This window comes from Stenella coeruleoalba, assembly GCF_951394435.1.
Source record: "Stenella coeruleoalba genome assembly, chromosome: 9".
Lineage (NCBI taxonomy): Eukaryota > Metazoa > Chordata > Mammalia > Artiodactyla > Delphinidae > Stenella > Stenella coeruleoalba.
The window spans coordinates 15,912,389-15,926,858 of record NC_137155.1 but is presented as its reverse complement, the minus strand read 5'-3'; the positions used below and the strand labels follow the sequence as shown (position 1 = coordinate 15,926,858).

The following is a 14,470-nucleotide window of genomic DNA, read 5'->3' as shown; positions in this document are numbered from 1 at the left end:
TTCCTTATTCTAAGAAAAATATAAGACAACTTTTAAAAGCATCCAATTTTAGATAAATTAAATGAGGAAATAAATATAATAAAATCAGATCAAACAGAATGAAAAGAACGAGAAAAGTTAAATTAAAATTAATCCTGGTTGGGCTTCCCTGGTGGCGCAGTGGTTGAGAGTCCGCCTGCCGATGCAGGGGACACGGGTTCGTGCCCCGGTCTGGGAAGATCTCACGTGCCGCGGAGCAGCTGGGCCCGTGAGCCATGGCCGCTGAGCCTGTGCGTCCGGAGTCTGTGCTCCGCAACGGGAGAGGCCACAACAGCGAGAGGCCTGCGTACCACAAAAAAAAAAAAAAAAAAAGAAAGAAATGCAGGCAGCATCAATGGAGAAGAGGAACCATTACATTAAATTCTTTTTCTCTTCTCTCCCAAGCACTTATTTTTCCTTTTTTTTTTTAAGTGTTAAATGTGATTTTAATAAGTAGAGGAGATGAGCAGAAAGAAGATATACATCCAGGTGGGAATCACATAGCGTAAACCAGATGAAGAATCAGAAATGGAAGATGTGCAGTTTTTCCCAAGGTCAGTTCACTCGAAAATGAACACAACCGCGGTACTTTCAGGATCGGTTAAATGAAGTCTTGATAAGGAGCTCATACTGTGAGCCGATGCAGAACTGACTTCCTCCAAGAGGTCCATGTACAAACAAACATGCCTTGGACATGTATTATAGAGTAAGCTACCACATCTGTTCCTTATTTGGCTTCCTTTAAGAGGCAAGGGTGCTATGTGCCACATAATGACCTCACAATCCAAGTACGAGCTGGACTGGAATTCTGGGACCTCGAGTTTTTTCCTTCTCTAAAGACTGAGGTCCCTAGGGATTAGGGCAACTCATCCCAGTGCAGACAGCTTCAAAATCTTTCCCAGTGTGCTTCCCCCCACCATTCCGATCGGGGATGGGGTGTGGCGGCCTGGGCCCCCTGCTAGTTGAGGCAGGGGCAGCAGAAGCAGCAGACGGTCCGGCAGGGGTTCTTCTTCTTGTACTGCACGGCCTTGCGCACCTGCACCTTGTCCTGGCCGGTGTAGTCGAGTGTCTTCTGCACGTTGAACTCGATGACGTCCGGGGTATCAGCCTGCTGCTCCACCAGCATGGCCATCTGCAGGAAGAGGTCGTGCAGGTCGCAGATGCGGCTCTCCAAGCCGCAGCATCTCACGGTGGCGGCTCTCGATCTCGTTGACGGCCGCCCGCACACCCTTCACGTCCGCCAGCAGGTTCTCTGAGAACACGTCCCACTTGCCTTGTTCGAACATGTCCTCGATCTGGTCGCCTGACATGTCCTTGCCCATGATCTCCAGGTGGCGCTGGATGCGGATCTTGCAGTTTTCGCGCTGCTTCATCTCGGCCTGGTTGTACTCGTGCATGGCGGCCTGGGAACGGGTGGGTGAGAGCGCTGTACCGTGCGCGCGTGATGTGCGCCACGGGCGAGTGCGCGCCGTGCTGCGACTCAGCGTCCTCGCTCAGTGCCTTCATGGCGCTCAGCTTGCGGTGGATGCTCTCGCCCTGCGCCTTGATGTCCTTGGCAAGAGTTGATGCGGCGCTTGATGATACTGAGGCGCCGCATGGACGTGACGAAGCGGGTGTTCTGCTTTCCCAGCCGCTTCACGTCGGCAGTCAGCTGCTGGTTTTCATCCTGAAGGTCCTGGATGTCTCGGTACCAGGATTCCAGGATGTGGTCCGTCTTGAACATGATATCCTCGGGAGGTGAGTCAAATTCATCGTCCTTGTCTGGGAACTTCTGTTCATATCGCTTGGTTACTCCACAAGTTCTACTAACCGGTCCTTCATTATGCTTTGGGGTTGAGATGTGGTTTTCTTCTCTTTTTCCTCTTCATCCATTTTGTCCCCTTGCTGCAGCTCCATGTCTTCATTTGTCTTATTTTTCCCTTTAACACACTCTTCAGATGGACTGATTCTTTCCTCAAAGATGGTTTATAATTTCTGTGAGTTCATGGACCACAACCAGCATTCTTTCCTGGCCAGATTCAACAGACAGTCTTTCCTTGAGGATACCTGCTTTGGGGATGATGATCTTGTTGAGAAGACTTTGGAGAGCTGACAGATGTTCCTCTCAGGTCCACAGCTCCTTACCTTACCTATCCCAGTGTGAGCAGGAATCCTTGGTAGGAGCTGACATGGCCTTGCGTCACTAGCTCTGGGTGTTGAAAGCTGGCCGCTCCATCTGATTTCTTGAAACCCTATTCTTTTTTTTGAATTTTATTGTATTTATTTTTTATACAGCAGGTTCTTGTTAGTTATCTGTTTTATACGTATTAGTGTATATATGTCAATCCCAATCTCCCAATTCATCCCACCACCACCGCCCCCCACCACTTTAACCATTACATTAAAATTTTTTTAATTGCTTTTAAGCTGTACAAGTCCTTCAACTTCCACTAACAAATAATATTGTTACAGCCTCTACCCAAAATTTACAAAAGTCCCAACTTCACACAATTCTTTTGTCTTAGAGCACTTTTTGGTTCTCATTAGCACCTCCACCAGAGTACAAGTGGAAGAAATAAATAATAAGTGCAAGGAGAAGTCCTCTTCTTACTAGCTGTGTGATCCTAGGAATGTTACTTGTCTCATCCAGACTCTGTTTCCCCAACTGCAAAATGATAACATCTACCTCAGAGGCTGTTGTGAAACCTCAATGAGATAAAATATATACAGTGTTTAGCACAGTACTTGCCACAAAGCAAACAATGACAGCTTTTATCATTTTTCTGAAATTTTATTTTTTTAATGTATTTTCAATTCAATTATGTCATGTAGTTACCAAAAAAATCACTATGTATTGATTACTGTAGTTCCTCAAAAAGTACTTTTTCTCGTCTCAGTATTTGAGATCTGATTTTCACTTTACTGTGTTTATTCTACATCAGTGCCCAACTTGAACTTGAATATCTTCATAGTAATACTTCACTATTGTGTTACCAGAAAAAATACACAAGAAATGTATATTATGCGATTTTTTAAGAAAAAACAAAAAAGATGTCATTTTTGTACATATAAGAGTAGAACACACGACCACATATGATGACGTATAACCACTGTCACTTTCAAAATATATAAATTCATCCTTTAGTTCTGTTTCTAAAGAAAGAAGGATAAGAGGAAAGCAATATTGGAGGGACCTACTATATGCTAGACAAGGTTGAAAGCAATCTATAATTTTGTCTCATTAAATCTACCCAAAAGTCCTTTGAAATCTGAGAGAATTTACCTTGTCGATATTCACACAGTTAGCAGGAGCGATGCAAATGGGATTTAAATCAAGCTCTAGATGGCTTCAAAGCCTATGTTCTCCTGTCTCTTAATCACAAACTACATAGCAGGAACAATTACATTACTTTATGGTATAATTTTATGACATTCTGAAGTCTCTAAAATGTTAATAAAGTGAATACTACTTTGATGGAAGAAAAGTTTGTGTATACTGTGCTTTTCTAGTTATTACATTAAAATAACTAGCCTGCAAGTGCCCATTCAACAAAATTTGTTCATAAATCATTTATCCTCAGTACAAGTCTTCCCAGCTACTCCTTTTCAGTTTTTATTTTCATTGCTACATTTTAACCTACTCTAGAATATCAATTTCATTACTTTGTTTTAGGGAGAAAGTCTCCACATCAATTAGATGTCTGTTCTTAAGTATCCCCAAACCTTATTTTAAAAAAAACAAACAATACGTTCTCTCTCTCCTCCACCCTCTGTCCAGCAATTACCACTGTTCAGTATTTATGGAGAAGACCAAGCCGAATTTCTCAGAACACAGTTTAAAAACGAACAAGAGGGCTTCCCTGGTGGCGCAGTGGTTGAGAGTCCACTTGCTGATGCAGGGGACAAGGTTCGTGCCCCGGTCCGGGAAGATCCCACATGCCACGGAGCGGCTGGGCCCGTGAGCCATGGCCGCTGAGCCTGCACGTCCGGAGCCTGTGCTCCGCAACGGGAGAGGCCACAACAGTGAGAGGCCCGCGTACCGCAAAAACAACAACAAAAATATAAATAAATAAATGATAAAAACGAACAAGATTTTGAACTACTAACCTTACTAGGAAATTCTATGAAAAATGTTCTGTTCACATTTTTCTTCCTGTATTGAGATCCTGACTAAATATTATTCTTATTTCTGTTAGAAGTTAAGTAACTATGGCTCATAACCAGGCTCCATCACATGCCTATAACCAGATCTGGAATAACATCCTACAAACATCCCGAAGACCAAGAATGAACATAACTGTAAAACAGAAACAGTCTTAGAGACAAGCGCACAGTAGGGTTTTAAAACATATGTATCAGCAGAGAATTGAATATGTAAACCTGATTAGAATAAAAAGTAGTTTTCTTGTACTCCCAAATTATTTACCTGTAAAACCTTAAATTGGCCTGAGGCCATTATTTGTTTCTTAACAGCAACAGGGGAAAAAAATGTATAATTAGCCATGATATCAGAAGAGTATGCAGGATACTTTATAAGCCCTATCCCATTACAGCTGTTTACTTTAAAAATATTAGTTAACATTTCATATCTGTGTATAAAAAAGGTATGTTTCCTGCCAATAAAAAGACATATAACTCTGGCACTTTCTTCTTGAGGAGAACCAGGACACATTAAAACACTGTATTTTATTTTGTTTTGACTCTAATGTCTTTCTAGGGCAGAACTTTACAGATCAGCCATTCTCTTTCCTCCAAAACACAAAGAATCCTCCTTCCATGTAGCTGATATGGTATAGATGCATTTGTTTCTTATTTGCTGCCAGAACAAACTACCACAGACTTAAGAGGCCTGAAAGCTACAAATTTATTATCTTCCAGTTTTGGAGGTTAGAAGTCCAAAATGAGTCACAGTGGGCTAAAATCAAGGTGTTGGCATAGCTGCATTCCTTTCTGGAAGTTCTAAGGGAGATACCATCTCCTTGCTCATTCAATTTGTTAGCAGAATTTAATTCCTTCAGGTTGTAGCACTGAGGTCCCCATTTCCTTGCTGCCTGTGAGCTGGGGACAGTTCCCAGCTACTAAAGGACATCTGCATGTCCATGAGTCCCTTCCTTTATCTTCACAGCCATCAATGGCAGGTTAAGTACTTTCACGGTTCAAATCTCTCCTGCCTCTTCTTCTACCATTGCAGCTCTCTGGCTCACTCTTCTGCCTTCCTCTTTCACTTTTATAAACTCAAGTATTTAGAATGGTCCCATCTGGATAATCCAGACTAATCTCCGATCTCAAGGTCCATAACCTTAATCACATTTGTGAAGTCCCTTCTGCCACATAAGGTAATATATTCAAAGGTTCCAGTGACTAAGATGAGAATATCCTTGAGGGGGCGCACTATTGTGCTTACCATACAACACCACATGCTGAGCTGCACTGACTTGAAGCGAGGAACAAAAGAGCATGTCACCACCTTTTGGCTAAAGAAGAAAAGTTCTTAGGATAAAACAGTTCAAAATGCTAAGCAATCTTCATCAAATACTACTACTATCAGAGAATCCATCAATTTAAGTAGACATTATCATTAAATCCTTACTTCTTTTTAAATGGAAAAACACCTAAATATATTAACAACTTACTCAAAGCTAACTATATTTCTCACTGTAAAATAGCACTGGTTTCTACCATTAGGCTCCCTCTCTGTTCACTTTCTTTATGTTCCACAAATCTTTATCTGGAAGAAAGCTTCTCACAAAGCTAAAGACATACTGGAAGACACACAGGTTTAGATGAGGTTTTCTGAAAACCATGACACTTTTTCTATCACAGAAACAAAAATGAATTTGTTAAAATGGTAATAAGACCCATGAGTGCAAGACAACCAGCCAGAATCTTAGAATCCCCATATTAAATATATCTGAAGACTAAAGAAAGGGTGTTGCTGCTTTAAACTAGTTTTGGAAAAGCGAAAGAATAACTTCTATGGGTATAATTTTTCTGTTGCTCTTCTAAGTAAACGAAAGACTTGCCTTAGAGAATAGATGAACAGAGAGAAAAAAGATCCCATAAAACTGATTTTAGTCTTTAAGTAAAAGTTTCCACAAAATGTCATCCTTCCAAAACAAAGTAATAACTTTTAATACCAGTAGACTCCAAAAGGCAAAGTAATGATAAAGTGCCTTGGCAAATTTATTGTTCTAAGTCTGTAAGGTTACTTAGACTCTATGAAACGTTCTTGTATCCATTCATTCTTTGGGAATACAGAGATTTTATATACATAAAATTCAAGTCTGCACTGAACATTACCTCTAAGCATATTTAAAAACTAAAATTAGTTTGGAATCTCAACCTACAGAAATTTTTATCAAAGTGATTCAAATTTACAATGCTCATTTGATTTTATGGACTTTGAGTGCATATGCGCAAAAGGCACATACGAATTATTTTAGTCTAGTTTCCACTAATGGCAGAGTAAATTGGTCAAGCATAGTTTCCTGCAGACAATTTCTAAACCTAGATTAGCCATTTTTAAGAACACACTTATTTGAAGGCCCTGGAAAGTGATCAAAGGCAGGAACATAGGGAAGGAAGGGTTACATTTGAAATATATAAATTTCAATGGGTAAGGATTCCAAGTTTGGCGTTTTTTGCCTAAGGGCACTGACCACCATTACCGCCATCAACTCCCATTCCAATGCCCACAGTTCTTGCAGCAGAAAAATACAGATTTACAGTCCAGGGATGGTAGAGAACACGAATTAAGACAGAGTAACTATAAATTTAGAAAGAAAAATCCTAAAAAGAATAGAGCCACAGCAGGAGCAAGACCCAAATCCCTGGCTTACCATTAAAATATACACATGGGGGAGAAGGGAGGACCCAGGAGGAGAGGGAGAAGGGAGGATCCAGGAGGATGGGGAAAAGCAAGCAAATATCAGAGGGGTGTCTACCAGTAAAAGACTGGCAAGCCATGTGAGTTTACTGCTGTTTTTAGACTGATGGTTTTCCCCAAACAGTACACAGCTCAAGCAGCAGAAAGCTGGGGCCTTACTATAACTTGAGGTGTCACAGGACAGAGCTCAGAGCTGAAAGAGCAACTGGAAATTTAGGAAGGAAACTCTAAAGGAAAAAAAGATACACAAAACCTGAGGCCCATGATCTTAGTATCAACTCTGACAAAATTCTTGGTGACATCTAAACTACAGAGGTACAGGGCTGATCTATCTATCAGGTACCAGGTTACTAAAGCAATAGCTATAAACCAGAAGAACTGAGCAGAGATGAAGACCACACAGTACAGGGGAAAGAATGTGTAGCTTGAGATCAGAGAACTTAACTGCCAGCTGGAACAATAACAACAAAAAACAATCCTCAGAGAACACAGTAGAATCTCAAATGACAAATATATTATCCACAATGTCCACTTTTCAACCCAAAATTACTCCATATGTTGGATCAACAGTACAGAATAGCCCAGAAATAAACCCATACACCTACCTTCAACAAAGGTGGCAAGAATACACAATGGAAAAAAGACAGTCTCTTCAGCAAGTGGTTGGGAAAAGCTGGACAGCCACATGTAAATCAATGAAGTTAGAACACACCCTTATACCATATACAGAAATAAGTCCAAAGTGGCTTAAAGACTTAAATATAAGACACTACACCATAAAACTCCTAGAAGAGAACACAGGCAAAACATTCTCTAACGTAATTCGTATCAATGTTTTCTTAGGTCAGTCTCCCAATGCAACAGAAATAAAAGCAAAAATAAACAAGTGGGACATAATCAAACTTAGAAGCTTCTGCATAGCAAAGGAAACCATAAAGAAAACAAAAAGACAACCTATGGATTGGGAGAAAATATTTGCAAACAATGTGACCGACAAGGGCTTAATTTCCAAAATATACGAACAGATCATACAACTCAAAACCAAAAAAACAAACAACCCACTCAAACAATGGGCAGAAGACCTAAATAGACAATTTTCCAAAGAAGACATACAGATGGCCAACAGGCACATGAAAAGATGCTCAACACTGCTAATTATTAGAGAAATGCAAATCAAAACTACAATGAGGTTATCACCTCACACCACTCAGAATGGCCATCATTAAAAAGCCTAGCAATAACAAATGTGGGAGAGGGTGTGGAGAAAAGGGAACCCTCATACACTGTTGGTGGGAATGTAAGTTGGTAACAGCCACTATGGAGAACAGTATGGAGGTTCCTTAAAAAACTATAATAGAGTTACCATAGGATCCAGCAATCCCACTCCTGGGTATATATCCGGAGAAAACTATAATTCAAAAAGATACATGCACCCCAATGTTCACAGCAGCACTATTTACAATAGCCGAGACACGGAAGCAAACTAAATGTCCATTGACAGATGAATGGATAAAGAAGATGTGGTATATAGACACTATGGAATACTATTTGGTAAAAAAGAATGAAATAATGCCATTTGCAGCAACACGGATGGACCTAAAGAATATCATACTAAGTGAAGTAAATCAGAAAGAGAAAGACAAATGCCATATGATACTTATATGCAGAATCTAAAATATGACACAAATGAACTTATTTATGAAACAGAAACAAACTCACAGACAGAAAACAAACTTATAGTGCCCAAAGAGGAAAGGAAGTGGGGGAGGGATAAATTAGGAGTTTGGGATTAGCAGATACAAACTACGTACTATATATAAAATAAATAAACAACAAGGTCCTACTATATAGCACAGGGAACCATAGTCAGAATCCTGTAATAAACCATAACAGAAAAGAATATTAAAAAGAATGTATATATATATGTATAACTGAATCATTTCTCTGCACACCAGAAACTAACACAATACTGTAAATCAACTATACTTCAATAAAAAATTATTCCACATGCAAAGAAACAGATGTACATAACCCATACTCATGAAAAAAAAATTTTAAAGGCAGATCAAAGAAATTGACTCTGCAAGTGGGCTCATACAAGGGATTTAGTAGACAATGACTTCAAAACAGCTAATATTTCACCTGAAGTAATTCAACATAAGCACTAAGTAGATTGTGCTAAATTAAAGATGCATGTTGTAATCCCTAGGAATTGCTGCAAAAATAATATAAACTTATAGCTAAAAAGTTCATAGACAAAATAAAATGGAATACACAGAACTATCTTATTAACACAAAGAAAACAAGAAATTCCAACAAAGAAAAGCCTAGGACCAGATGGCTTCACTGGTGAATTCTACCAGACATCTAAAGAAGAATAAATACCAAAAACTTCTCAAACTGTTCCAAAAGTTGAAGAGAAGGGAACACTTCCTAACTCATTCTATTAGGTCAGCATTACCCTAATATCAAAACCAGACAGAGACACTACAAGAAAAGAAAACTGCAAGCCAATATCTCTTATAAATATAGATGCGGGAATTCCCTGGCAGTCCAGTGATTAGGATTCCATGCTTTTACTGCCAAGGGCGCAGGTTCGATCCCTAGTCAGGGAACTAAGACCCTGCAAGCCATGCGGCAGAGCCAAAAAAACCCCATATATATGTATGCAAAAATCCTCAACAACATACTAACAAACTGAATTCAACAACATATTAAAAGGATTATAGACTGTGACCTAGTGGGATTTATCCCTGGTATACAAGAATAGGTCAACATACAAAAATCAAAGCAAGAGACCACATTACTAGAATGAAGAGGGAAAAAAACCACATGGCCATCCTGATGCAGAAAAAGCATCTGACAAAATTCAACACACTTTTGCAATAAAAACACTAAGTAAATTAGAAATACAAGAGAATTTCCTCAGCATAATAACAGTCATACATGAAAAACACACAGCTAACATCATACTCAATGATTAAAGACTGAATGCTTTTCCCTAAGATCAGAAACAAGGTAAGGATGTCCGCTTTCACCACTTCTATTCAACAAAGTACTGAAAGTTCTAGCCTGCACAAACAGGCAAGAAAAATAAATCAAAGGCATTCAAAGTGGAAAGGAAGAAGTAAAATTATCTCTGTTCACAGATGACAAGATCTTATATGTAGAAAACCCTAAAGACCACACACACACACACACACACACACACAGCTAAAAAATGAATTCAGCCAAGTTGCAGGACACAAAATCAACAACACACAAAAATCAGTTGTATTTCTATATACTAGCAATGAACAATTCAAAAATAAAGAAAACAATTCCATTTACAAAAGTATTATAAAGAATAAAATACTTAGGAATAAATTTAATTAAGGAGGCTGAAAGCCTTATGCATTGAAAACTATAAAAGACTGCCAAAAGAAATTAAAGATCTAAATAAATGGAAAGACATCTGTGTTCATGAACTAAAAGCCTTAATACTTTAAGGTGACAATACCACCCAAAATGATCTACAGACATAATACAATCCCTATAAAATTCCCAAAGGCATTTTTTTACAGAAATAGAAAAACTCATCGAGGGATACTGAATAGTCAAAACACTTCTGAAAAAGAAGAACAAAGTGGGAAGACTTGATCTTCTGAATTTTGAAACTTACAACAAAGCTTTAGTAATCATAACAGTATGGTACCAGCATAATGATACATATTCCATACACCAATGGAATAGAAGACAAAGCCCAGAAATAAAGAGTTACATAAATGGTCAATTAAATTTTGACAATGGTGCCAAGTCCATTCAGTGGTGAAAGGATAATGTTTTGAACAAACAGCGTGAGGAAAACTGGGTATCCACATGCAAAAAGCATGAAGCTAGATCCCACCTTACACCACATATAAAAATTAACTCAAAATGGATCAAAGATCTAAATTGAAGAGCCAAAACTACAAAACTCTTAGAAGAAAAACAAGGGGGAAATCTTCACTGAGCTAGATTTGGCAACCGTTTCTTAAGTATTACACCAAAAGCACAGAGAACAAAAGAAAAATTGGATAAACTGGACTTCATCAAAATAAAAAATTCTCCATCAAAGGATACTATCAAGAGAGTGGAAAGACAACTCACAGAATGGGAGAAAATATTTGTGGGAAAAAATATTTTAGCTGACAAGGACTAGTATCCAGAATATATTTAGAACTCAACAACAAAAAACAAACGACTCCGTTTTTAAAATGGATAAAAGACTTAAAAAACATTTCACCAAATAAGATATAAAATGGTCAATAAGTACATGAAAACATGTTCAACATCACCAGTCTTTAGGAAAATGCAAATCGAAACTTTAAGATGTTACCTTCACACTTATTAGGGTGACAATTATTTAAAAAAACAAAAAGGAAAATAACAGGGGTTGATAAAGATGTGGAGAAATTCAAATTCTAGTGCACTGTTGGTGGGAATGTAAAAAGGGCACCTACGGTGGAATACTGTTTGGCAGATCCTTAAACTGTTAAACACAGAATTACCATATGACCCAGAAATCGCACACCTAGATATATACCCAAAAGAACTGTAAACAAGGATTCAAACAGATACTCGAACACCAATGTTCATAGCAGCATTATTTATAAAAGCCTTTTCAAAAAGTGGAAACTAGCCAAGTGTCTATCAAGAGATGAATAAACAAAAAGTGATATACAATGCAATATTATTCAGCCATAAAAAATGGAATGAAGTTCTGATACACGCTACAACACAGATGAACCTTGAAAACGTTATGCTAAGTGAAATAAGCCAGACACAAAAGGACAAATACTGTATTATTCCACTTACATTAAGTACCTAAAATAGGTAAATTCAGAGACAAAAAGTAGAACAGAGGTTACCAAGGACTGGGGAAACAGGAAAATGGGGAGTTACTGGTTGATGAATACAGCGTTTCTCTTTGGGATATGATGGAAAGGTTCTGGAAATAGTGTTGAGGGTGACACAACACTGTGAATGTACTTAATAACACTGAATTTTACACTTAAAAATGGTTTACGAAAAAAGGACAAAAGAAAAAAAGCAGGAAAGAAAGACAGGAACAAAAGAAAAAAGATGATAAAAATAGAATATAGCAAAATGGCAAACTCAATCCAACCATATCAATAACTAGTAAAAATATATATGAACACTCCAAACAAAAGGAAACTGAAATTATAAAAGAACAGATAATAAAGCAAGACTCAAGAACACTCCATCTACAAAGAAATAGACTTTAAATGCAAATTCAAGATGGCTACAGTAATCAAAATATAAAGATATGTGAAATAAGGACAGACACATAGATAAATGGAACAGAATAGAGTCCAAAAATACACCTACAGATATAGAGTCAATTGATTTTCTAAAAAAGCCCCAAGGTAATTCAGTGGAGAGAGGAAGGTCTTTTCAACAAATGGCACTGAATCAATTAGATATCTTCATGGAAAAAAATAAGCTTCAACCTTTCCCTTGCATTATATCAAAAAGTACCCTGACATGAATCATAGACCTTAACACAAAAATTAAAACTTTAAAACTTCCAGAAAAAAATGTAGAAGAAATTTTTTGCAACTGTAGGACAGGAAAAGATTGTCTTAGATAGGGCTCCAAAAGTGCAAACTATAAAACAAAACTCACCCCCCTCCCAAAAAAAAAGAAAAAGGTACACTGGGCTTCATCAAAATTAAAACGTTCTGCTCAAATCACACCACTAGGAATATTAAAAGACAATGCACATATATTCACAAAAAACATTCACACTCACACACACACACCTGACAAACTTGTATCCAGAATATAAAAAGACCTCTCACAACTCAATAAGAAGACAAACCCAGTTTAAAACAAGGGCAAAAGTCTAGTTACCCTGTATTTCACAAGATTGTCTTTTATTGAACCCTCTTAGCCATTTTTTATTTTTGTGTGAATCAAATGCACTTCAATCCAAGGCTCAGATCTTATCCCACACATTTGGGTTAGGCACACAAATTTAACCTTTTGTCATCATTAGACATTGTAAGAGACAAGAGTTAATAAAAGGAGATGGGATAGCTTAGTCCCGAAGCACTTAGGGGTGAAAATGCACTCCAGTTTGAATTGAGTAATTTAGTAATATTTGTTCCACAGTTTTAAAGTAAATTCATACTGTCTTTCAAAAAAAAAGACAACAGATCTGGACAGACACTACACAAAGATAAATGAAGTGGGAAATAAATATTCAAAATCAGGTTCAACATGATTTGTAATCATGTATATGCAAATTAAAATCATAAAAGATACCTCTACACAACTATGAGACTGGCTAAAATTAAAATGATTTACAATGACAAGCACTGAAGGATGTAAAGCAAATGGGACTCTTATGCATTGCTGGTGGAAATGTTACAACCATTTTAGAAAAGTGTAGCACAGAGGAAAGACCAGTGAAGATACAAAGAGAAAGTGGCAATCTGCAAGTCAAGGAGAGAGGACTCAGAAAATAAAAAACCTATGAACACCTTGATCTTGAACTTCCAGACACCAGAACTGTGAAAACATATATTTCTGTTGTTTAAGACACCTGGTCTGTGATAATTTTGTTATGGCAGCCCCAGCAAACTAATACTGTTGCTATATAAGACTACTGTAAAAATAAAATTACCTATTAGTTTAAAAAGAAAGAAAACAGTGTAGCAAATCTTAAAAAGTTAATCATAACACTTACCAGATGACCCAGCAATTCCACGCCTAGGTATTTACCCAAGGGCACTGAAAATAAATGTTCATGGCAGTTTTATTCACAATAGTCTAAAGTTGAAAACCCAATATGTATCAAAAGCTGAATGGATAAATATATTGTGGCATACACATCCACTGGAATACTACTCATCAAACGAATGATTCCACATATATGAAATCCAAGAAAGATGGATTCCACATATGATTCCATGTATGATTCCTGTATGATTCCACATATATGAAATCCAAGAAAGAGCAAAATGAAATCTCTAGTAACAAAAGTTCGTGCTGGAGGTGGGGGGACTGACTCACAGAGGCACAAGACAACTTTTGGGGGGTCACCACTGGCCTCTGAATATATTCCTAGTTGTGACAATAAAACTGTAACATCAGCATTATCTTCCAATTAGATACGGTAGAAAAACACATTTCTGATTTATTGACAGATTTCAAGTCCCTAACACAGAAATTAAAACAAATGACTAAAACTGCATCCTATTTTACTAAACATGTCTCTCAAAAGATCATGCCTGCCTACCTGCCCTGTTGTTTACATGGTATTAAAATGTAAAGTTCTATAAGTATATCTATAATCATAAATTTACATTGAACCCTTTTAACTTAGCCTATAGCCAATTTCAATCTACTAAACCAAAGACGGATAAAAACTGTTTAACATATTTAGAATTTTTATACATAAAGTAATCAAGTATAATGGCAATAAAAAGTAAAACAGCCCATCTAATGTTTCCCCAAAATATTAGACTTAGAGACTCAAAGCTGTAATTCGCTAGAAGTACGCTGACACCATTTTTTAGGAACAATCAATAAAATAATCAG

General features: G+C 37.6%; 1 protein-coding gene and 1 pseudogene across 2 annotated transcripts in view; both read right to left on the bottom strand.

The window, feature by feature from the left end:
- COG5 (component of oligomeric golgi complex 5) overlaps positions 1–14,470 on the bottom strand; it is a 284,025-nt gene that overhangs the window by 217,665 nt on the left and 51,890 nt on the right. The gene's annotated exons all lie outside the window — the stretch shown is intronic.
- LOC307191140 (syntaxin-11-like) lies at positions 608–2,300 on the bottom strand (annotated as a pseudogene). The gene has a single exon. The product of its transcript is annotated as a syntaxin-11-like (transcript).